Source organism: Capra hircus, chromosome 17 (assembly GCF_001704415.2).
Source record: "Capra hircus breed San Clemente chromosome 17, ASM170441v1, whole genome shotgun sequence".
Taxonomy (NCBI): domain Eukaryota; kingdom Metazoa; phylum Chordata; class Mammalia; order Artiodactyla; family Bovidae; genus Capra; species Capra hircus.
Window position 1 is genome coordinate 12,562,597 of NC_030824.1, and position 23,202 is coordinate 12,585,798.

At 35.4% G+C, this 23,202-nt stretch overlaps 1 protein-coding gene and 1 non-coding gene across 3 annotated transcripts in view; one reads left to right on the plus strand and one right to left on the minus strand.

Moving 5' to 3' along the window:
* MED13L (mediator complex subunit 13 like) overlaps positions 1-23,202 on the minus strand; it is a 281,427-nt gene that overhangs the window by 256,602 nt on the left and 1,623 nt on the right. The window lies entirely within an intron of this gene.
* On the plus strand, positions 20,177-20,248 carry TRNAC-ACA. The gene has a single exon. It is a non-coding gene; the product is annotated as a tRNA-Cys (tRNA).

Here is a 23,202-nt window from a genome sequence, read left to right on the forward strand (position 1 = left end):
TCAACTCCTAGCTCCTTAGTTTGAGAAAAATCTAGATTAGGTGCAACAAATTAACAGATGTAGGATGAGGAAATCTAAACATGTCATATGGCTAGAAGTTATATGGCTTCATGTTCGAATTCTTTCAATCGAATAAATAGCAAAAAGAAGATAAACCCACAGCTGAATTAAGTTGAATGAAGTTAAGAGGCTGAAGAAATTTGAAAAATCTTTAGTCACACAGAAGACTGATGCAGGAAAGATGAATTCAATTTGCTCAGAACTGACCCAAGTGGTACCAGACAATCAAATGGAAAAAACTAAAACAACGAGAGGTCACTGAAGAAAACGGCCCTGACTGGCATCCCTGAGAATCACAGATATGGGGGGTTAGCAAGAAGCTGGTCAATACTAGGTGTGGCTTCAAACATCAAAGAGCTGGTTAAACAATATGATTTATAAGGCTCCTTTCGAACATGAAATATGCATCTCAAAGATTCCTCCCCTTCAAGCATAAGACTCCGTAACTCTAATATCATTTGTATCTCAGTCAAGTAGCTCAGGGGGTAGCCAACCAGGGCCTGCAGGTAGGCCACCTATTTTGTAAATTAAGTTTTATTAGTACACAACCAAACCACGTATCATCTATGGCTACTTCCACAGTACAACCACGCTGTTCAGCCTCAAGTAATGAACTCTCTGGTTCTCTAAGAAAAAGTCTGCTCATCCCTAAACTAGGATAATATACACAGACAAACATGACCCTTAAAATATAAATAAGAAGCACCAGAATTATCCTCCCACCATAAACAATCAGAAAACCAGACCAAAAAATAAAAAAAAGAAACTGTTTTCAGATACTGAATGGCAGACAACACAAAGGTAGAATCTCTGAGGTAAAGAAAACCAATGAAGCAGGTCCTATAAAGTCTAAGGTAACTGGAATATATTAAAGTAGATCACCAGAAAAGAGAGTTTATGCAGAAAAAGAGCTCCATTGACCTGACAGGGTCTCTTTTGAGGCTGTTCCTAAATACCAAGTTGCACATTTAAACAAAATTCAACAGGTGCCAGGCAACCAGGGAGCTCAGTGAACTCAGAGCAATATAAACCAAAAGAAAAAAGAAAATTAAAATATATACAATTAAACATCTGAAAACCAGAGATAAAAAGGAAAATCTTCTGCAATGACAGGCAGGTTCTTTACCACTAGTGCCACCTGGGAAGCCCCAAAAAGAAAAATCTTAAAAGCTGTCAAGAGGGGAAAAAAGAAACACATTACATAAGCAGAAGCAACCAATATTTACAACAGATTGCTCAAAAGAAAATATGCAAGCAGAAAATAATGGAACTTGGGACTTCCCCAGTGGTCCAGTACTTCAGAATCTGCTCTTCCCATGGGTTCCCTGGTTGGTTAACTGGGATCCCATATGCAACACAGTTAAAAAGCAAACAAACAAAAAAAAACAACGGTACAAGCTGAAAGAAAAAAATCTCCACACCTGTAACTCTAGATCAAGCACAAATCTTTCAAACATGAAGGTAAAATACTGATTTTTTTTAGATCAACAGAAGCCAATGGAATTGTACTTTAATAAATGTAACTAGAATAAATGTTTTTAAATAGTTCTTCTGCTACAAGGAAAATTTATCAGATGGAAACCTAGATCTACACAAAAGAATAACAAACACCAGAAACAGTCAATATATAAATATAAATCATGTATCTCATTTTGAAATTTCCTGAAAAGCTAATTAACTGTTATTGCAAAACTAGTGGATCATGGACTGGATACTGGATACAGAAGAAAAATTTAAAACAACAGAACAAAGGCCAGAAGGAGAAAGTGTATATATATATTGTTCCATTAACATAAATGAAAAAATGCAATATTTGGAGGCAAACTGTAATAAGCTAAAGATGCATATTCTAAGCCCGTAACCAGTTCTTAAAAACTAAAACAAAGAAGCATATCTAATAATGAAGACAAAGTGGACTCATTCAAAACAAAAAACAAAACTCAAAATAACCCAAAAACAAGGAGAAAAAGACCAAAAAAAAAGAAAGAAAATGGATGCAACAGATTGGAAAAAAGCCAAAATAGCTGATTTAAAGCCAATCATATCAATATAATTATACAATTAAAAGACACCAATTCTCACAGTGGATAAAATATTTAAAGGCCCAACTATATACTGCTCACAGGAAAAGCACTTAAAAAGTGAAATGACATAAAAAGGTGTATCAGGCAAGCATAACTTATAAGAAAACCAAGTGAATGTATTAACAGCAAAGTTGACTCCAAGAGGACTATTACTAGGACTAGAGAGAGAAATTTTATAATGATAAAAATGGCAATTCTTCAAGAAGACATAAATGCCAAATGTGTAGGTATCTAATAACAAAACTTCAAAATATATGAACTACAATATAGATATATATATATGATATATCTAAAAGGAGGAATTGACAAATCCAGAATTATAATTGGAGACTTCAACAGGCCTCCTCTCGGCAACTGATAAAACAAGTAGACAGAAAATCAATAAGGATATAGAAAAACATGAACACTATCAACCAACATAACCAAACTGACATTTATAAAACATTACAACTCAACAGAAGACTACACATTTTTTTTTTTTCAAATGCACATGGAACATTCACCAAGAGAAACCATATGCTGGGCCATAAAATAAATATCAATGTATTTTCAAAAGCTGAAATCTCTGAACAGAATTAAATTAGAAATTAATGAAGTATCTCCAATGCTTCCTTCCCCCACAAATAACTTTAAATAATGCACAGGAACACCTCCTGCCAAAAAAAAACACAAGGGAAACTAGAAAATATCTTGAACTGATCATGACAACAAAATATACTGCAATACGAGGGCTACAAGTAAAACAGCGCTCAAAGAGAAATCTGTAGCGTTACATATTCACATCAAAAAGGAAGAAATGTATAGAACTACTCTAAGCTTCTTCCTCTGGAAGCTAGAAAAGGTATGAATTAGATAAAATGCAAACTGACAGAAATAATAAAGCAAAGACATAAATGAAATATAAAACAGACTAACAACAGACAAATCCAATAAAATGAAAAGCTGGTTATTTTAAACGATCAATAAGATTGACAAACTTCTCACTAGGTTAATCAAGAGAGGTAAAAAAAGACAAATTACCATTATTAGGAATGAAAGATGAGAAATTACTCCACATCGTAATGACACTGTAAAGATAATGGAATTACTATAAACAACCGTATGTCAATAGTTGAAACTACTTAAATGGACTATTCCTTTGCAACAATTACAAAAGTAACACACACACAAAGACCTAAATAGCCCTTTATCTATTAAGAAGTGGAATTCATAAATTAAAATCTTCCCTAAAAGAATTTTCTAAGGCAAGATGGCTTCACTAGTAAATTCTATTCAAACATCTAAGGAAGCAATACCACCAGTTCTACACATACTTTAAAAAAAACAGAGGGACTACTTATCAATTCATTTTTAGGAGACCAACATTACTAAGACCAAAGACGTTACAAGAAAAGAAATCTACATGTCAATATCTTTCATGATTATAGATTTTAAAATCAGTAACAAAATATTGGCAAATCAAATCTAACATTATATAAAAATGATAATACAGGAGTTTATTTGGGGTATTAAACTTAGTAGCATTAGTGTGAAAATCTATCAAGGTAATTTCAGTCTGGTGGTTGGTGGTTTAGTCGCCAAGTCATGTCCGACTCTTGCGATCCCATGGACTGGAGCCTGTCAGGCTCCTCTGTCCATGGGATTCTCCAGGCAAGAATACTGGAGTGGGTTGCCATTTCCTTCTCCAGGGGATCTTCCCGACCCAGGAACCAAACCCAGGTCTCCTGCATTGCAGGCAGATGATTTACCAACTGAGCTATGTTTAGTTCAAAAACTCATCAATAAAATACCCCATATTAACAAAACTTGTGATCAACCCAACAGACACAGAGAAAACGTTTTACAAAATTCAACACCAATTCATAGCAAAAAATTAAGCAAACCAAGAATTAAAGGAAACTCTTGCAACTTGATGTACATTCTTAATACATTTCTATTCAACTCTGAACTATAGATCCCTCCCAATCAATGCAATAAAGCAAGGAAGAAAAAAGGTGTACAGATTAGAAAGGTGTTAACACATCATTTATTCACAAACAGCATCATTTACATCTACAAAGATAAAAGGACTTCAGAAGAGCTACTAAAATTAATACAACTGACCTTCAACACACAGGTGTGAACTGTGCAACTCCACTAAAACGCAGATTTTTTTAATACTACAGCACTACATGATTTGTGGTTAGCTGAATCTGTGGATGCAGAACTGTGGATATGGAGGAACCATGGGTATGTAGGGCTGAAATATTCAGATTTTCGACTGTGGGGAGGGTTGCTTCCTACAACCTCCATATTGTTAAAGGCTTAACTGCAATTGAATTTAGGAAATTTACAGTGTGGGGTATAAATATTGGGCTTCCCAGGTGGCTCAATGACAAAGAACCTGCCTGCCAGTGCAGGAGACATAAGAGACACCGGTTCGATCCCTGGGTCTGGAAGATCCCCTGAAGGGCATGGAAACCCACTCCAGTATTCTTGCTTGAAGAATTCCATGGACAGAGAAGCCTGGCGGGTTACAGTCCATAGGGTCACAAAGAGTCGGACACGACTGAAGCGACTTAGCATGCATGCACAGGATAAATATACAGAAGTTAACTGCTGCTGCTGCTGCTGCTAAGTCGCTTCAGTCGTGTCCGACTCTGTGCGACCCCATAGACGCCAGCCCACCAGGCTTCCCTGTCCCTGGAATTCTCCAGGCAAGAACACTGGAGTGGGTTGCCATTTCCTTCTCCAATGCATGAAAGTGAAAAGTGAAAGGGAAGTCGCTCAGTCATGTCTGACTCTTAGCTACCCCATGGACTGCAGCCTACCAGGCTCCTCCATCCATGGGATTTTCCAGGCAAGAGTACTGGAGTGGGGTGCCACTGCCTTCTCTGAATACATACTAGCAGTGAACAATTTAAAAATAATATTTAAAAAGCAACACCACTTATAACAGCATTGAAAAATATGAACTACTCAGAGATAAATCTGATAACATATGTTACAGACCTATACACCAAAAACTACAAAAAAGTGCTGAGAGAAATTAAAGATCTAAAGAAATGAAGAGCTAGAACATGTTTATGGATTAGAACATCTAAAATGTTCTATCAGTTCTCCCCAAGTCGATCTACAGAGTCAACCAGACATCAAATCCCTGCAGTTTTTCTTAATAAATTAAGATATATTCTAAAACTTATATTGAAATGCAAAGTACTCAGGAGAGCCAAAACAATTTTGAAAAAGAACAAAGTTGGGAATCTATCCTGATTTCAAGATGCACAGTAAGATTTCAACAATCATGACTGTGTGCTCGTGGCAGAAGTAGGTAGAGCAAAGGAACGGAACACAGGGAGCTCCCTGACAGTCCAGCGGCCAGGACGCCTCTCTCTCACTGCCGAGGGCCTGGCGTCAACCCCTGGCTGGGGATCCGACAAGCCACGCTACACACATACATTCAATACGTTCAATAGATTTTTGATAGGTATAGGGAAAAACATAAGTCTTTTCAACAAACAATGCTGGATTAACTAGATATCCCATGAGCAAAAAGAACTTCAACCCTTACTTCACACCACACAAAAAATTAACTCAAAATGGATCACTTAACCACAGACCTAAACCTAATAAAAAATACTAGGATACCTCTGGAAGAAATCATAAGAGAAAATCTTTGCTACTCTGGAATAGCAATCAGAACTCATACATAGCTGGCTGCAATGTAAAATGGCACAACCACCTTTTTAAAGTTGAGCAGTACTTAATAAAGTGAAATCTATATTTCCCACATGATTCAGCAAGTGTACTCCTGGATATTTACAGAAATAAAAACATATGCCCCACATAAAAACCAGTACATGAAAGTTCATAATCATCAATAAATGAATGGATACGCAAATTGTGGTGTATCAATACACAGAACTACAACTTAGCACTAAAAAGGAATTATTTAAACAATATGAAGCCACACAAAAGAGACTATATACTATATGATTCCATTCATAAAATATCCTAGAAAAGGTAAAATGAGTCTACAGAAACAGAAGATCAGTGGTTGCCTGGAGGTGGGGGATGGTTTCACCGACTACACATTTATCAAAACTCATAAATCTGTACTGCTTAAGGTGGGTACCATTTTACTGTATATAAACTATACCTCAATAAAGAGAAAAAAAATCTATTTTTAATATAGCCAAAGTAACCATATTGTGTATCTCCAATATAAATGAATCTCTTTTACAAAGTATACAATATTTTCAAAAAAGTTATTTTCATGCCTAACTATATCGGGACACTGATTAATGATTTGTATTTACTAAAGTTAACTAAAAGAGAATTCTTATGAAATATCTGGGAACTATTTAATGAAGTTCATTAGTGACATTGGGATGATTTCTTATCCAACTGCAATAAGACTATAAATTACAAATTTATGTTACTTTCTCTGTATATCAGAGATTGTTAGCTGTCTACCCAAGCATGAATGGCTCCTTCCTCCACAGCTAACACTCCAGTGCTGGGGAAAACAATGTGCTCACTTGAAGAACTACATTTCCCAGCCTCCCTGAGGTTAAGTATGGCCAGACGTGTTGTAAAGAATGCCCTAGAAGTTTCCTTTAAAAGGAGGGGTGTGGCCCTCCTACAGTTCCTTCTCCTTCCTATCTAGAATGTCACCAGGATGATTAGAGTTTGAGAAGCCATCTTGGACAATATGCTACTTGTGATAAACTAGAGATGATGGAATAACAAGAAAGGACGAGCCTGGGTCCCTTGATGACTGAAAAAAGTAACTAAGCCAGTTCTAATGCTGCCTCCAGGTTGCATGTATGCAAAAAAGGAAATTTCTACTTTGTTTAGGCTATTTTTATTTTGAAATAAGCACATGTTTATGTTACTATAATAAATCATTTCTGATGAGCATTTCAGCAACTGGTTTTTCATTTTCAAAAAAATTTTTAGTGAGATGATGAGTTTTTTTGAGACTATACAGTTACCTAGGTTTTTATCTTGCCCAGTCATTGACCGAAACAATACACCACCCTAATTTTTCAACTGATTTCTCTATTTGGAATAAAGTAGTCTAGGAGAAAAAAAAAAACAAACACCTGCCTATCTATGGGAAGAAATTTTAAGCTGCATTATTACTCCATTAATCTCTGATGAAACTTTTTAAAAACGTAAACTGTGTTATCACTCCATTAATCTCAGGCAAATCTATATGCTCCAGTGACTTCTACCTTCATGCTTATGCTAAATTATATGGTCTACACTGTTAATTTTTAAAAGGCTCAGAAAAGAAAGAGACCAATAATGTCTGGAAGAGCTAGGAAGAGCTTCACAAAAACTCTAAAAGGATTTAGACAAAAGAAAGGAGCACAGGATACAATGCACTAGGCTAAGTGCTCAGGCTTTTAAGTCAGTGACTCAGCTCCAGGACTGGCTGGCTGTGTGACCTAAGGCAAGTTACTATAATCTCGCTTCAGTTTTCTTATCTGAAAAATGGGAACAGTAGTATCTATCTCATCAGGATCTTGATGAGAAAATGTATGTAGCTGGCAAGAAGTTAAGCAATTCCAAGCATTCATTAAGCACTTTCAGAGCAAAAGCTTTGACATGAGAATGTGTGCAACATGTGAAGATGTAACCTGAAATAAAGATGCCTGTTAGTGAATGGTTGGAAATTTTAAATAGAAAAAGAAAACAGAAGGCTTTCTAGAGATTAAATGCTTTTGAAAAATAAGAAAATTCACAAAATATGTATACCAGTTTATATAAAAGCATTCTCATAACCTCATTAGAAATAAAGAAACTGAAAATGTAAATATTGAGATATTTTCTGCTCAGAGTATAAAAATTTAAGTTTCACAATAGGTGAGGATAGAGGAATTGGGCATTTACATTATTGCCCAAGGAAATATAAACTGACACATCTTTCTGAAGAATTTATGGTTATAACTATCAAAAATGCATAACTAGTTGTTACAGAAAAAACTGAATTGTAATATCTCTCACAGTTGATGGTTAAATATCCAATCCTGTGAAACATGATACAATCGCTTAAAAAAATAACAACAGTGAGGTATATCTAAATTTACTAAGTCGAAAATATTTTGAGACTTTGATTCTATGACTTTAATATTTTTTAAATGTTAAGCTGAAACATATGTTGCAGGGAAAATGGGAGAATCAGCCCCCACTTGTAATTTTTTTAACTACAAATACGACCATCTTCAACAGAATGCATAAACAAACTGTAGTACAAGAGTAAATGGTAATTACACATTGTTGGAACATAGTATTAAATAAAAAGGTAAGTTGCAAAGGAATACAGTTCATTTATAAAAAGTTCCAAAACCCAAAACTATATATATGTATATATATATATAACACGCTAAATTCACATGATTAAAACTGTTTAAAAACAGATGATAAAAATAAAATCCAGAAAAGTTACCTTTGAAGGGATAGAAAAGAGAATGGAAAGCAATCACAGGACTTCACAAATGATAAGATGTTCTTTTTCTTACTCTGGGTATTAGGTACATGGGTGTTCAATATATCATGATTGTTTGTACCTTATGTACGATTTATACATGCTATTATCTAACGAAAACAATTTGAAACTGCAAGTTTATAAGCACACAAACATATTTTTAAAAAAACCAGAATGATAAAAAGTAAACTAACCTGGAATGATAAAAAAAACAACTGATAGTTACCCCTACATGGGAGAAGGGGAACCTCCTGTTAACAATATTGAATTATTAAATTATAAAATTAATTAAATTTATAAAATACTTTTCCCTTTCAAATTATAATTGTGAAAATGGTAACCACATGGAAAATACGTTAGTGTATACAGCTGAATAAAGAACTGTATTTACCCTGTGATTATATCTGTTTTTCAAAAATTGCACGTTAACAAGAATAGAAAAGTTGTGTGTGTCTAACACACACAGATCTAACCGTGTGTCTGGATTACGTAGGCTCTTTATGCAGTTTAAATTTCTTGGAAGTTTTATTTCTTGGAAATATTTTGTATTTCATTAGTACGACCTCACTTGGAGAGAAATTACAGAAAAATGCAACTGCAAGAAAGCCAACTCTCCACCTCCAGGGTAGCCAAGTTAAAAATCTACCCGCATGGGAAGGCTGAATGAATTACAGCCAATTGACAATGGATAGCACATGCTGTGCCAGTAAGTGCACTCAAAACAACTGGAGAGGATCCCCACCACAGCAAGGAGATTACATCAAAAGGTTCTGAAGTGCATATGTACATTTTAGCGCTTAACTGAGAACTGGTGCTGCCAAGTAAAAGTGCAGCGGGTAGGGAAAGCTCCAGAGCACAGGAAGTCCAGGAATGTGCTGAAAAAGGAAAGGGGTAGGGAGGGATGGGCAGAAAGTGAGGGACGAAGGGAAAACTTTTCCCAACATGTGAGGTAGAAATCTGACGTGGCATAACAATGATACTCTCAGTATCTATAAAAACATTGTCCAACCAGAAACCTAAGTGCTGAGGAAGAACAGGATGATAGGAATGAAAATTTAAAGGAACTCAAAATCAGAATAAAGAAGAGGTGTCAAAGATACACACCGTTTTCTGGTCTTTACAACTGTCCTCTAGTTTATCCATTATGCCAGTTCCTAAAAACCGGCAGTTTCCACAAAGGCAAGAAGAAAAACAGGGGTAAGAGTCTTTTTCATCCTCCTACCAACAATATCACTAATAGGAAATTAAATATAAAGAAAGCCTTTAAATCTTAATATAAATAAAACCTTTAAATAAAAAAACTAAGTGAAAACCACCCATAGCAGATTTACAGAGGGAAAATATAACCTGCTTTCTGAGCTTGCCACTATTAAAAGCAGAAGCCTTATGTAACAAATGCTGATAGAGCCACTGCTGTTGGGGTACACCCCCATCTATCTTCTTTTCTGTCAGAGTTTCTCCACACCCATTTCTGATCATCAACATTTCAAGAGCTCTTCCGCTACCAAAATATTCTTCATTCCCACCTACAAACAACCACCATTCATCACCCACATCTCTCCACTCAGCCTACCAGTCTTGCCTTCTTCCTTCCCCACCTTTTTAATTCACCCCTCCTTGCTCCTAAATCTTATTCTCGATTTAGGAGAGAACTCTTGTTCCCACTGCCTCAAGTCTTTTCTGAAAATAGGCAGGTTATAAAGGCTAATGTTTGTTTTTACTTTTTTCCCCACTATCTCTTATCTTTCTGCCCCCAGCTCTTGTCTATAATTAATTTTAAAACTGTGACTTCCACAGGACATAACTTAATAGCAAGAACTCAGGCTCAGTGAATACTTTCACATATATATATGACTATGATCAAAGCATAGCTCTTTTTAACAACTATAGCTCATGGATGTTCTTGTATAAACAAGAACACAAATGCTATAAAACCAAGAATATCTGTTTGCCATTTGATTCCTCTCCTATGACAAAATTTGGTTACCAACTTCTGTCAATTCTACCTCCAAAATATTATTTGATACCATTTCTTTCTCTTCATTCCTACTGACCCTGCATAATTTCTCAGATTTAGACTATTCAAAGAGCCTTCTCTCTGCCTTTGGGGTTTCTCTGCTATTACAGCTGACACTACACAGAGCCCACATGAGTTTTCTCTCTGAAACATAAATCTGGTCAGGTCATTATTCTCCTCAGTAGCCTTCAGGCACTCCCCTGTGCACACAGAATAAACTTCCAGCTCCTTCATGTCACCCAATATAGCATCAAACATCATCTTTCAGGATTGTCTCCTATCTATTATAAGCATTAAATAAAAATAAGTAAACTCAACAAAAGAATAATTTCCAAGGGTATCTAGAAATGAATTCTTAATGTATTATGTATGCAATTATTTATGTAACTGATAAATTTATTTATCTCAACCACATACTATTACCTCCAACTCAACTTTTAGAAAATAGCTAAAATAAAGTTCTATCCACCTAACGTGTTAAAACTGAATTTCACTATTTAAAATATTTTAATTTTCAATTCCAATATTAAAACGTAAGGTGGACAACAAGGATTCTAAAATCAAGTTATCTTTTAAATGAATGTAAACACATATTGACAAATTTCTCAGTTTTCTGGAATTTGTTAAAATCAGCTCTTAGAGTTGTTAACAGTGTATCACATCTACCATATGAGAAAGTTTGACAACAAAGTCTAAATCACTTTAGAAGCTAAGCACCTACCTTACTGAATCCCATTTGTTTTCCATCTAGACTATTTCTTGAGTTCGCCGTATAAACTATCAAACCAGGCTATACATCTTAACACAGTTATTAGAAAAGTTTCCTAAAAACAAGTACTTCTTTTTCAAATCAAATTTATAAAATTTACTAAAAAAGACAGTTCATTCGCTTACACACAGCAAAGGCTGGGTTCTCATGAGAATCATTCTGCTGTGTAATTAAGCGTTGTAGAAGCTTGCAGACAGACTCAAGAACCACACCATCTGTCTGGGTTGCAAAGCACGGTTTTACCATATTACCAAATGGCAACAAAATATTATTTTCATATGTATCTCAAGTAATTTACAGACAACTAAAGAATTTGTATATTTGGGATCACAACACTTGATTCAATCCATACCCATGATAACACTTTGTATATAAACCAATACTCTTTGAAAAATGTTTTTAGTAACTTAGACTTATATTTCAGAAGGTAAACATTTATGGTCTTCAGTAGCTACAATGTAGATTCATGCTCTGGTATAAATTCTAAATGTTAAACTGTTCAGGTGTTAAATACATCTGTAAAATTTTAAAGCGCCTATTATTTGTTTAGAATAATATCATTTAAGTAAATTTTCCCCAAATATCTACAGATCTAGGATTACAGTGCCACACTTTTTGACAGGATTTCAATTCTCATTTTTTAATGTGAAAAGTATTTTTAAAGAGAAATTATTATAAATAAAATCATCTATGTAACATGAAAACCGTAGGAACAAAGCTGATTGAGAAAACTCGCATGATATTCCTGAATTCAAAAGCAGAAAATAATCCTTGCCACTGCAACTCAATCTAAACAGTACAGGCATGCCTGCCACAGATCAAACATCCTCTGCACCACCTCCTCTAACACTGAATGTTAAGGCAGACCACCGTGAGAAAGTAAAATCCTAAATACACACATAATTTGCTAATCTTTGCTGCCTCGTGTCCAATTCTTTGTGACCCCATGGACTGTACCCCACAAAGCTCCTCTGTCCATGGGATTCTCCAGGCAAGAATACTGGAGTGGGTGGCCATTTCCTTCTCCAGGGGATCTTCCCAACCCAGGGATCGAACCCAGGTCTCTCGCATTACAGGCAGATTCTTTACCATCTGAACCACCAGGGATACCCATAGTTGACTACGTGGGCAGCCTCAAATGAGTAAAGCAACACTAAGTGGACAAAGGTAAATTACTTGGGTCTCACAGGCCAAACTTTCTGTTAAAACCTAAAGAAATTGTCTCAATGGGATATTTTATTTATCCTAAGGCTTTTCTTAACAATTACTTCCATTTAGCCAAAATTGAGGAGGCTGCCGACATGGCTCATTGTTAAAGAATCTGCCTGCCAATGCAAGAGACATGGGTTCAAACCCTGGTTAAGGAAGATCCCCCGGGGAAGTAAATGGCAGCCCACTCCAATATTCTTGCCTAGGAAATCCCATGGACAGAGAAGTCTGGTGGGCTACAGTCCACGGGGTCGCAAAAGAGTCAGACACAACTTAGCGACTAAACAACAAGAAGCCAAAAATGAAGCTCAGGAGGATAGCTGATGTTTGCTAGACAGACACAGACAGAGCACAACTTACAATTCCATTCCTCCTCTTCTGATAATCTGCCTTGATCCCCAGAGAGCAAAAATGGCACTCCCAATATCTAGTCCAATCAAGGGACCACTAAATCCACCTCCACTGATACTGTACTGAAACAAACACGCTGAAGCACCAGACAGAGAACCTGGAAGGCAGTTGTACAAGCAAGGAAGGAGCTCTTGGCATATATGCATAATGTATGCATTCCAATACAGCTGGCCCTTGAACTGCCTACCCTGCAGAGTGGAAAATTCGTGTGTAACTTCATAGTCAGCTCTCCTTATCCATGGAACTCAATCCAGGGAACAGGTCACATAACACTATAGTATTTATTTATTGAAATACACCTAAATATAAATGGACCCATGCAGTTCAAACCCATGTTGTTCAAGGGTCAACTGTATAGCCAAAAGCAGAGTTCTTCCCAGGACTTTTGCTCAACCCCAGTAAAACCCCCATCAGAAGGTACTAAATTACTGACATAAGCAATAATTTACAGCAAAAAGCAGAACTGAGAGAAGAGAAAAGACACTGACCAAAGAAGTATACTTTAAAATAAGACTTTTCAGGACAGCTGACAAAACTGTCTCTAAAAGAAATTCCAAAAGAAAAAGACCAAAAGATACTAGACAATGGCATCAATATCTGACCCATTTCAAAAGAGTCTACTTTGAAGAAAGCTTCTCATTTGGGCAGATGTGTTCTAGTCCTAGTGTGACTAGCTCAAAATTAGTTTCCTAATTGTGAAATGTACAACCAAAGCAAGTGACATTTGACCTACTTAAAATAATCATTAAAGGAAAATAAAAACAAAAATGTTTATTAGTAACAAGAACATCAAGTAAAATGCAAAATTTTTAACTAAAAAAAATTTTACATGTTTATTCAGGCTCAAGCTCAGTATCTTTTAGTCTTTGAACTTAAAAACCACTCAAGTTACAACTGAGATTGTCCCACTTCTTTCATACTTATTCATTTCTTACACCCTCACAGCTTTTATTTCTCAGGTGTCTTACTCTTTTCCCAGTGCTAATTCCATCACCTGGGTTCTTAACATCATTTCCAGCCTGACTGTTCCACTGATTATCAACTACTCTTGTATCTTTCATTTTTCTTTCCATCTCTCTACTACAGTTGCTCCTAACCTACAAATACAAATGAGGCTCTGGCCTTCTGAAAAACTGCCTTCATCTACCTTTCAGTCTCTTACCCTTCCCACTCCCATATCACCGCCTGTTTCACAATCAAGTTTCTTCAACTGCGAACTGTACCATTTATTCATTTTGCAAGCTGCTATAATTCAGGTTCTGCCCTCAATAAGCATATGTAATTATTTCAACCAAGTACCAAGCTGCCCAAACAGGAAACTTCCTCATCTTTCTCTCCTTAACTCTTTCCTTCAAGGTCCACCACAATTGTCTTTGAAAATTACGATTATACCTTCTTTATTATTTTTATGTCAGATAAAGCAAATTATATTGTCTACTGAAAACACTTTAACATATATACTCATGACCTGAATGTCTAGGCTTCATGAGAAGTAATTCTTGACCAAAATCTAATTTGTTTTAAATGCACAAAATTTAAAGAATGATAGGTTACACAGCTCAACAATTCCAATTTGTCTATTTAAGAGAGCAATCCTAGAAAGGCTTTTAAACACATTATTAAATGTAATACCATTTAACACACTTGTTTTTCCTCAATTCATTTCTCATAATAGTTTCTATATCATCTTGGATTATCTCCCACTTTTAGTTTCATATCCCATCTGCTCATTTAAGTTCACGTCTGTCCAGTTTCTGAAATATTTGTCACTTTAGTCATTAGCATTTTGCGTAATATAGCACTGTTTTTTAAAGTTCAAAACTGAATTATTTTAGAAAACTGATTATTTTAACATCACCACTTCTTAACCTAAATCGGTCTGCCCACACTTCAAATTTTCCACCTAACAAAAAGCAGATTTCAGTAAGTTTTTGTACTGTTTTTTAAAAGGGAACCAAGACCATAGATTAGAAGTGCTCTCCTATATACCACTTAGGAAATATTCTCAAGGACAGAGAGAGTTGACAATTGAGCTTCCAAAAAAATATGTAACCTTTCCATCCCCCCTCTAAGAAGCCATATCCATCGATTCCTTCAAGACCCAGTTTAAAATTCCCAAGTTTTTCTGGTTGAGTTACTATGCTATCTGTTCATGTTGCTCTCCCTCCGCACTTACCATATACAATCTTATAAAAACTATACATCAATAGTATATGCAGGTCTTTATCCTACATATCAAACCCTTCGTTGTTTAGTCACTAAGCCAGCTGTCTCTGACTCTTTTGCGACCCCATGGACTACAGACCGCCAGGCTCCTGCGTCCATGGATTTCCAAGGAAAGAAAACTGGAGTAGGTTGCCGTTTCGCTCCAAGGGATCTTCCTCCAGGGGATCTTCAAACTCACATCTCCTATATTACACGCAGATTCTTTACTACTATTTTACTACTATTCCCTAGGGAAGCTCACTAGCCCTTCTGTAAAACCAAGCCAGACTTCAAGCATTTCTGATGTATGTACATTATTTGAAAATATATACATCCTAAATTTCTCAAGCATCTGTAGTTCAGTCACTTAATCATGTCCGACTCTTTGCGACATGGACTGCAGCACACCAGGCTTCCCTGTCCTTAACCATTAACATTGTCTAAATACTAATTTATTAGTTACCTCATCCAATCTCACCCCCAATTCTCTTTGCCCTTCACTGAGACTCATAAGTGTTCATTTATCACACAACATAGCAAGTAGAAAAGATTGTCTTTAAGGGTGAATGAAGGAAAAAAGAGAAGGGAAAAGCTAAAGTGCAAAGATGACATCACAGAACCTGTTACTGCTCCCCACATTTTAGGGAGTACATCAGCAAAGAGGAAGCAGCAGCAAATACCCTCAGAAAGGAAGGGGAATATCTGCTTAAATCCTTGTTCCAAAACTGTTCTTCCCATTGGGAAGAGGCCACCCTCACCTCTCCATGCCCTCTTCAAGACCTTTCAGACAGCAATCCTCTCCTACCCTTCAAACATGCCCAGAGTCTGGGTGGGCCTCATTCCCACTGCCTGGAGCTAAGATGGGTTTTAGGGAGGGCCTGCCCTGATGGCCAGCACTACAGTCAGAGGAAAGGCACTCCCAATAACCTAAGCTTTCCCATAAAAATGCTCACATAAATAGCATCTGAGTTCTATAATACAAGTAATTAAGTACAATACAATAGGCTAACCATCATTTGTAGCTACAGAATTAAGGGTAGGTTTTATTTAAAAGCAAACTTATGTACAAATTAACTTTTTCTAATATTTAGAATACTGGAGACCACTACATGGAAAACTCTACACTTTGGATAAAAACTTAGGACACTGTTCATAATCAACATGACTAAAACTACAGACTGGGGCAGAGGGGCTTTCCTTCCTTCAACAAGGTCTAAATATTTTTAGATGTCGCCACATTATTAAATGGAAAATAGAAACTGGCTTGCAGTTGAGGATATATACTTTGTTCAAAACAAAGTAAGGGTTATGACATGTGTGTCACACTAAAATGTGATTTAGTCTTTAAAAAGAAAAAGATATTTATTAAGTACTATTTCTGACATTCCCTGAGACAAATCTCAAAATGTTAATAGAACTGCTATTTAAAGTTCAAAGAGCACTCTGGAGCTGCCAAAGAATTAATAGCTTAAACTACCAAATAAGAGTCACAGTTCAATCTCCAGTCTCAGCCAGTCAGAGCTCAGGGTTGGCACAGCAAAATCACCCAGCTTATTAAAGACACACTGTGCAACCTGAGAATCATATACACAAATGAAAAGTTGTGACATCTAAAGATGGCTCATTTATAAAGAAAGACACAAGAACAATTTAATCTTCTGCTCCCCTCAAAAAGCACAAATTCAACATAACTGCCATACTTAAAACAAGTAATTTTGCTGTTCCACTTCCTGATTAACTGTCTAGGGTTACTCTATAACTTGAGTTGTAATTTGCCAGAAGACTCTTCCTATTAAAAAACATTATCTAGTCATCCAAAGTGCTTTCCTTAAAAGATACTCAAAATGATTTCTCACACTTCCTGATGCCCATATTTCCATCAAGTTTATAGGAGAAAATGAGGCACAGAATCATTATGTGACCAACCAGATATAGTCATTAGTTTAAAAAAAAAGGGGGGGGAGGTGTTGAATACCACTCAACTTTCCCTATTACTGGGTTACTACCATTTCACTGGGCTCATAGAAAGTAACCCTGTAACTGAAGATTAAGCAAAAGCCTTCTTACAGGATACTTCTTAGAGAACGAAAATGGAGGAATTTTGGATCAAACCTCAAACAAAATCTCCAACAGGTTCCGAAATCTATTAGATTGCTACCACCTTACACAAAATCTAAATAGGAACCAAATTCCTACTCCTTTGGGGTATAAGGATGCATCTCTTGATCAGCTGGAAATTTTTAAGAAAGATTTCCTAAAACTCATCTAAAATATTACCAAGCAACAGTACATATAGCCTAAACAATGTATGTTCAGAACACAGAGCTGAACAGCTAAATAAACTTCAAAAATAACAACAACATGTTGTGATCAGGAACTAAACGGGTAATGAGAACTCCCTTATGAAACAAGGTGGGGAAGAGAATAGTTGCCCAGTCATTCATTCATTCAACTGAGTTAACCAGCATTTAACTATGAAGGGAATGCAAAGATGGCTTAAGACAGGGTCACTGCCCTATAGAAGTTTATATGATTATCAGAGGTAGACAGAGGAGGTATACGGAAGGAGCAAGAGTGACAAGTTCGATCTGTGGGAGTCAAGGAAATCTTCACAGGGCGATGACATCTGACCCACTTAAAGATGAGGAGGACTGTGCCAAACATATACACGTGCAATAAAACTAGGAGCTGGTTCCTGAGTTGAACATAACGTATGTTTTCCCTTATTTCTCTTTAGGACATTATTACTCAATCTTGTGAACTGCCAACACAAAATGCTTTTTCACACCTATTTTACTCTTTTGAATACCTTACTTATTAGCTCTCAAATTAAGCACAGATGGACTGTGGGAACTTTACGTGTCATGCAAAAATACTTCCTCAGAAATGTATCAATGATGGGAGCGAGGGGAGGGATCATGGTTTTCATACAACTTAATACGTTTTATGTGAACAATCTTTGTAATTTCCACTAGTATTATAAAGAATTCTATGCACAATTAATGATATATTTTATTTGAAAAAATCATTTCTTCAAATTTAATTTTAATACCAAATGTCTTAAATATATCCAATTAATGTAGTGATTTAATACAAATCAAGACAATGATTACAGTAAAGAGATCTAGTGAAGATTGAGAAAACATGTTTACCTGAAAATTTACCTAATTCTCTTTATCTTCCTTTTCATGTTTTTTTTTTTTTAAGTTACAAATTTAAACAATGTAAAATAAAGGCACAAGTGAAATTTTAAAAGAATCAACTCAGGATGTTCCTTTAACAGTAATGGAATTTCACTGTACTTGGAAGAAGTACAAAATGCAGAAAGCTGTCAACCAGGGCTCTGTGCTATTTCACAGTGGTAGAAATACGGCTTTAATAAGACTACCACAATTTACCTAGAATGAGAAATAAACATTCAGAAATATACATAATAAACTACAGAGTATGGAAATGCCAATGGCATAAACATTCTCCCTTGGACACCATTGATTCTTCTAATTCTCATCTAGAAAGAACAACAACAACAACAACAAAAAAAAAAACAACCTTCATCTTTCTTGACTAGAATCCAAATGTACGCTAAGACATTTTATTAGCTTAAAAAAGGAAAACAACTTTATTCCAACAAACATAACTAAAACATGTTAATATAAATGCAAGTAAAACAGGAGTTCCTAAAAGGAACTATGATAGCCAATTTATGAAAACAGAATCCAATCTATACTACAGATGATTTCAAAAATTAAGTACAAAACAAAGCAGTACGTTGGGGGAGCTGCCTCTGAAATAAACACCAATCACATATTAAAAGCATTTAAAACTATTTTTGTGTAAACTAAAGCAAAGACAGAAAACCATGCTGATGTACATAAGTGACTTTATACTCAACAAAAATTGAGCACACATACATATTTCATTCATGCAAATGAACATGAATTTACAATTCCTCGTTTATGTTAATATTTACCAAGATTAATGGAAAATCATCTCCCCTATGTAATGAAGTGAATTCCCCCAACAGAACAAAGCTAACACCTTCAAATCTTTCGAATAAACAATGAAAGCACATACTATAAAAGGAAATTATCTGAACTGGATAGAAGTTAAATGACTCAAGAGAGAAGAAAGTCCGAAATTCCAATACACATTACAACCACTGATTCATTAATTCCAAATCTCTAAACCAGTCCTATGAAACTAAAATGTGTGCCTGCAAATTTTTTAACTATCCCCCACAGCACATTTTTAGACTACCTACCTAATTACCTCATTTTGCAATGCACTAAATGCAATTTCTTGAAATAGCAATGTTTATACAATGACAAAATAGAAATTCTGGTAGCCACAACACAGCCTGTAAAACAAGTTAGCACATAACACATTTTAAATAAAGGACAATAAAAGAAATGCCACGGAAACTCTTTTTCTCCATTTCTAATAAATGGTTGCAATGCACAGCTCAGTAATAACATCTAATATTCAACTGTATTACTAATTCTCATAAACTTTGTCTAATCTCTCACAGTAGCTAACTTCTGTGAAATAAATATATCATCCACTTTCAAAACAACAATAAATCAGTATCTTCTACTACTATTTCAAAGATTATGCTTTTCCTCTACTGGAAACAAATTAAACCATTCAGAAAAACATCTAGTCTGGGAATTCCCAAGCGGTCCAGGGGTTAGGACTCTCTTCCAGTACATGGGTTTGATTCCTGGTCTGGGGACTAAGATCCAAGTGGCCAAAAAGAGAACAATCCAGTCTATCTCTGAATCAAACTTTCAGAAAAAGTTGAATTGTTTATTCCAAAAAATCTAGATAAATAATCGTAATACTATTTACACTGAATTTCATCTCAATTTTAAATAACTTAAACATTACTATAGAATATTCCTATCTTTTGCCAATATATAATACATAGACTATAGCATAAAGTGACTTCCCTGGTGGCTCAGACGGTAAAGCGTCTGCCTACAATGCAGGAGACCCAGGTTCGATCCCTGGGTTGGGAAGACCCCCTGGAGAAGGAAATGGCAACCCACTCCAGTATTCTTGCCTGGAAAATTCCATGGACGGAGGAGCCTGGTTGGCTACTGTCCATGGGGTCGCAAAGAGTCAGACACGACTGAGCGACTTCACTTCACTATAGTATAAAGTGGTGACAAAGTATCTTTCTTATTAATCTCAAGAGCAGAGAAGACCTTTGAAAATGTTTGATGAATACAATTAACTCAGAATTAACCAGGCTAAATTAGCCCGTGAACAAAAAAGATGAATCTTTCCATGGCTAATTAATATAATCCACTACTATAACTTAATTTCATTTAAAGAATGCCTTAAAAGGTTGTTTTTTCCCCCAAATACCTAATACAGTTATGAAAAAAATGACCAAAATATTCCAAAGAAAGTGCTAAACTACATAAGCACCTGGCATAAACTCAACACTCACTGTCCTAAGGCACCCCCTGCCTTTATTCTCTCACAAAGCAGCCGCAACCTAACTTCCTCTCAATGAACTCTTCAAGCAACAACACAGCAACATATTTTGTAACATACAAGTCCTGCGTACATTATTTTCTCTTTAAATTATGAACTCATCACACAAATGGCTCTTTAAAACGGTCCAGTAAACTGCTATGCTATGCCTTAAATTGCTGTCTATTATGTACTTAAAAATATTTACTAGCAATTGGAGGTTAATATGGCAAATACTACCGGGTAAGCAATTATTGCTATGAAAAATATACAAATATCATTAAACAAAATGAACCATCATGAAAAAAAGATGCTTCATGTGTAAATACTAACACTGGAAACTCAGACAAAAAAAATACTCTATATAAAGTATTGGCATTTGAGAAAATTAATCATTTCTTCTCCTCATTTTCAATTGATGGTCCTCCCCATCTGGTTCTAACTCAAAAGAATAAATCTCCAAGTTTCTACAACTATCTTCCCTCTCTGCAAAAAAATTAAAATAAATCTCAAGAAAAAAGAAAGCAGGTCAATGAGAGATTACTGTAAAATCTTCAAATATTGAATGAATGGCCCTTAATAGGAATTATGTACTAATGTGTATTTCAATTTAAGAAGGAAGAATTTTATACCATCCCCCAACTACCCCATAGTTAGGAAGATTCTATGCAAATAAAACATGAATGTGGGGCATACCTAACTAAGAATTAAACTGCCCTGTGCGAAAGAGTATATACTTTTACAAAGTATATATATACTTTATGAAGGACATAAAACCACTTTTCTCCGTATCATCTTAAGAAACAGAAAGAAACAAAAGTAAATATATACTTACATCTGGAAATTATAACATGTCTTTCCACAAGGGTGAGTTGACATCCCATAGGGCATTGGTACACTCTCCAAAAGGGCAGATTTAACACACTTAACTGAATTATAACTGAGTGAATACATAACAAGAGTGTCCCGGAAATGTGATGGACAGCATGAGAAAACAGTTCTGAATCACAAAGGCACAGTCAGGCATGCATTTAATGCCACAGCTACAAATCTCACAACTGCAAGAATAACCCATATCATGGCATTTTTCACATGTTAGGAAAAGGGGCAGGGTTGACAAAGAATTTAGGAAATATGATGATGCCACGCAGTAGAATATCAGAAGACAAAGTAAGTAAAGCACTAACAAAAATCTTTAAGGCACCTGACTGCACAAATCAACTTCTGCTAAGCCAGATGAACACCTTGAGGTAACAGAAAGTGGGTGGGTCATTAATGTGGTACAGAACTTTATCAGCTCTAGCTTACATTTCAATCCACATTAATAAGAGTATTTAGGTAAATTCTCTATAAGCAATACTTTTCTCTGCTCAAAAAAACTACAGGTTAAAAAGAAAACTATATGCTAATATTATGTATTAAGAGTTTTTATAATACATGCTTTATTTTGAACAGGTGATGATTTTATCTCCTTTGGAATTAATTATTCTATACAATGTATTTTAGGCAACATATTTTTGATATTCCAGGTTGCTGCTGTATCTGATTTTCAAGAAAATGCTCAATTTGGAGCAAGAAAAATTTACAGTATCAGTAGCTCTTTAACGGGTTTGCAGTTTTTTAACAACCAGCTATCCAACCTCCATCTATAAGAGAATACAGACATTACACAGTTCTTCAAAAAAGAAAAAAGCATTTCTGCATTTCAAAGTTGCTACCTAAAGCAACTACCTATAATTCTGTTTAAAAAAAGTATACTCAAAAATCAATTCCTGGTTTAAGCACAAACCTTTAGAAAGTCAGAAAGCACAGAATCCTCTCCTACAAATTTTTTCTCCAAAACAATATTAAACATCTTTAGAAACATTATCATTCTTACTTAAGCTTTTTTTTAAAAAAAAAAAGGATAAAAAATGAAATGATATATACTGAAGACTGGCTACACATGTATTTTCATTCCTACATGAAAGGTACTGTATACAAAATAGCCACATATATACAAGCCATTATCAGTAAGCATGATATATAGTAATTTGGGGGAATCTCTCCTCACTAATACTGATCTACTTGGTTATTTTAATTTCCTGATAAAGTGTCAACGCGGTCACCAGTCACCAAACAAAAACCATTTAAATACCCCTTAGTCAATGTTTGCTAACCTATGGAAGTCCCTGAGAATCTGAGTGACACTAAATGAAAGACTGAGAGAAGAAAAGAGGAGGCAAGGGGAAGTTATCACAGGACTGAAAGGGAGAATCACAACTTGTAACTGAATTTTAAGATTAAATATCCGAATAAAAATGTTGGGAGGAAAAAAACTGACCTGCTATTACTACAGTAAAAGCATAGATACTATGTCACTCGGTCTCAGTAGGTAAAAATCGCTTGTCTTCATTTTTTTAAATCTGCATAATGAAATATATTTAATAAAGCTTCTATTTAAAAAGTTGGCAAGAATTTGTATTTCTCCACTAGTCTCAAAGGAAAAAAA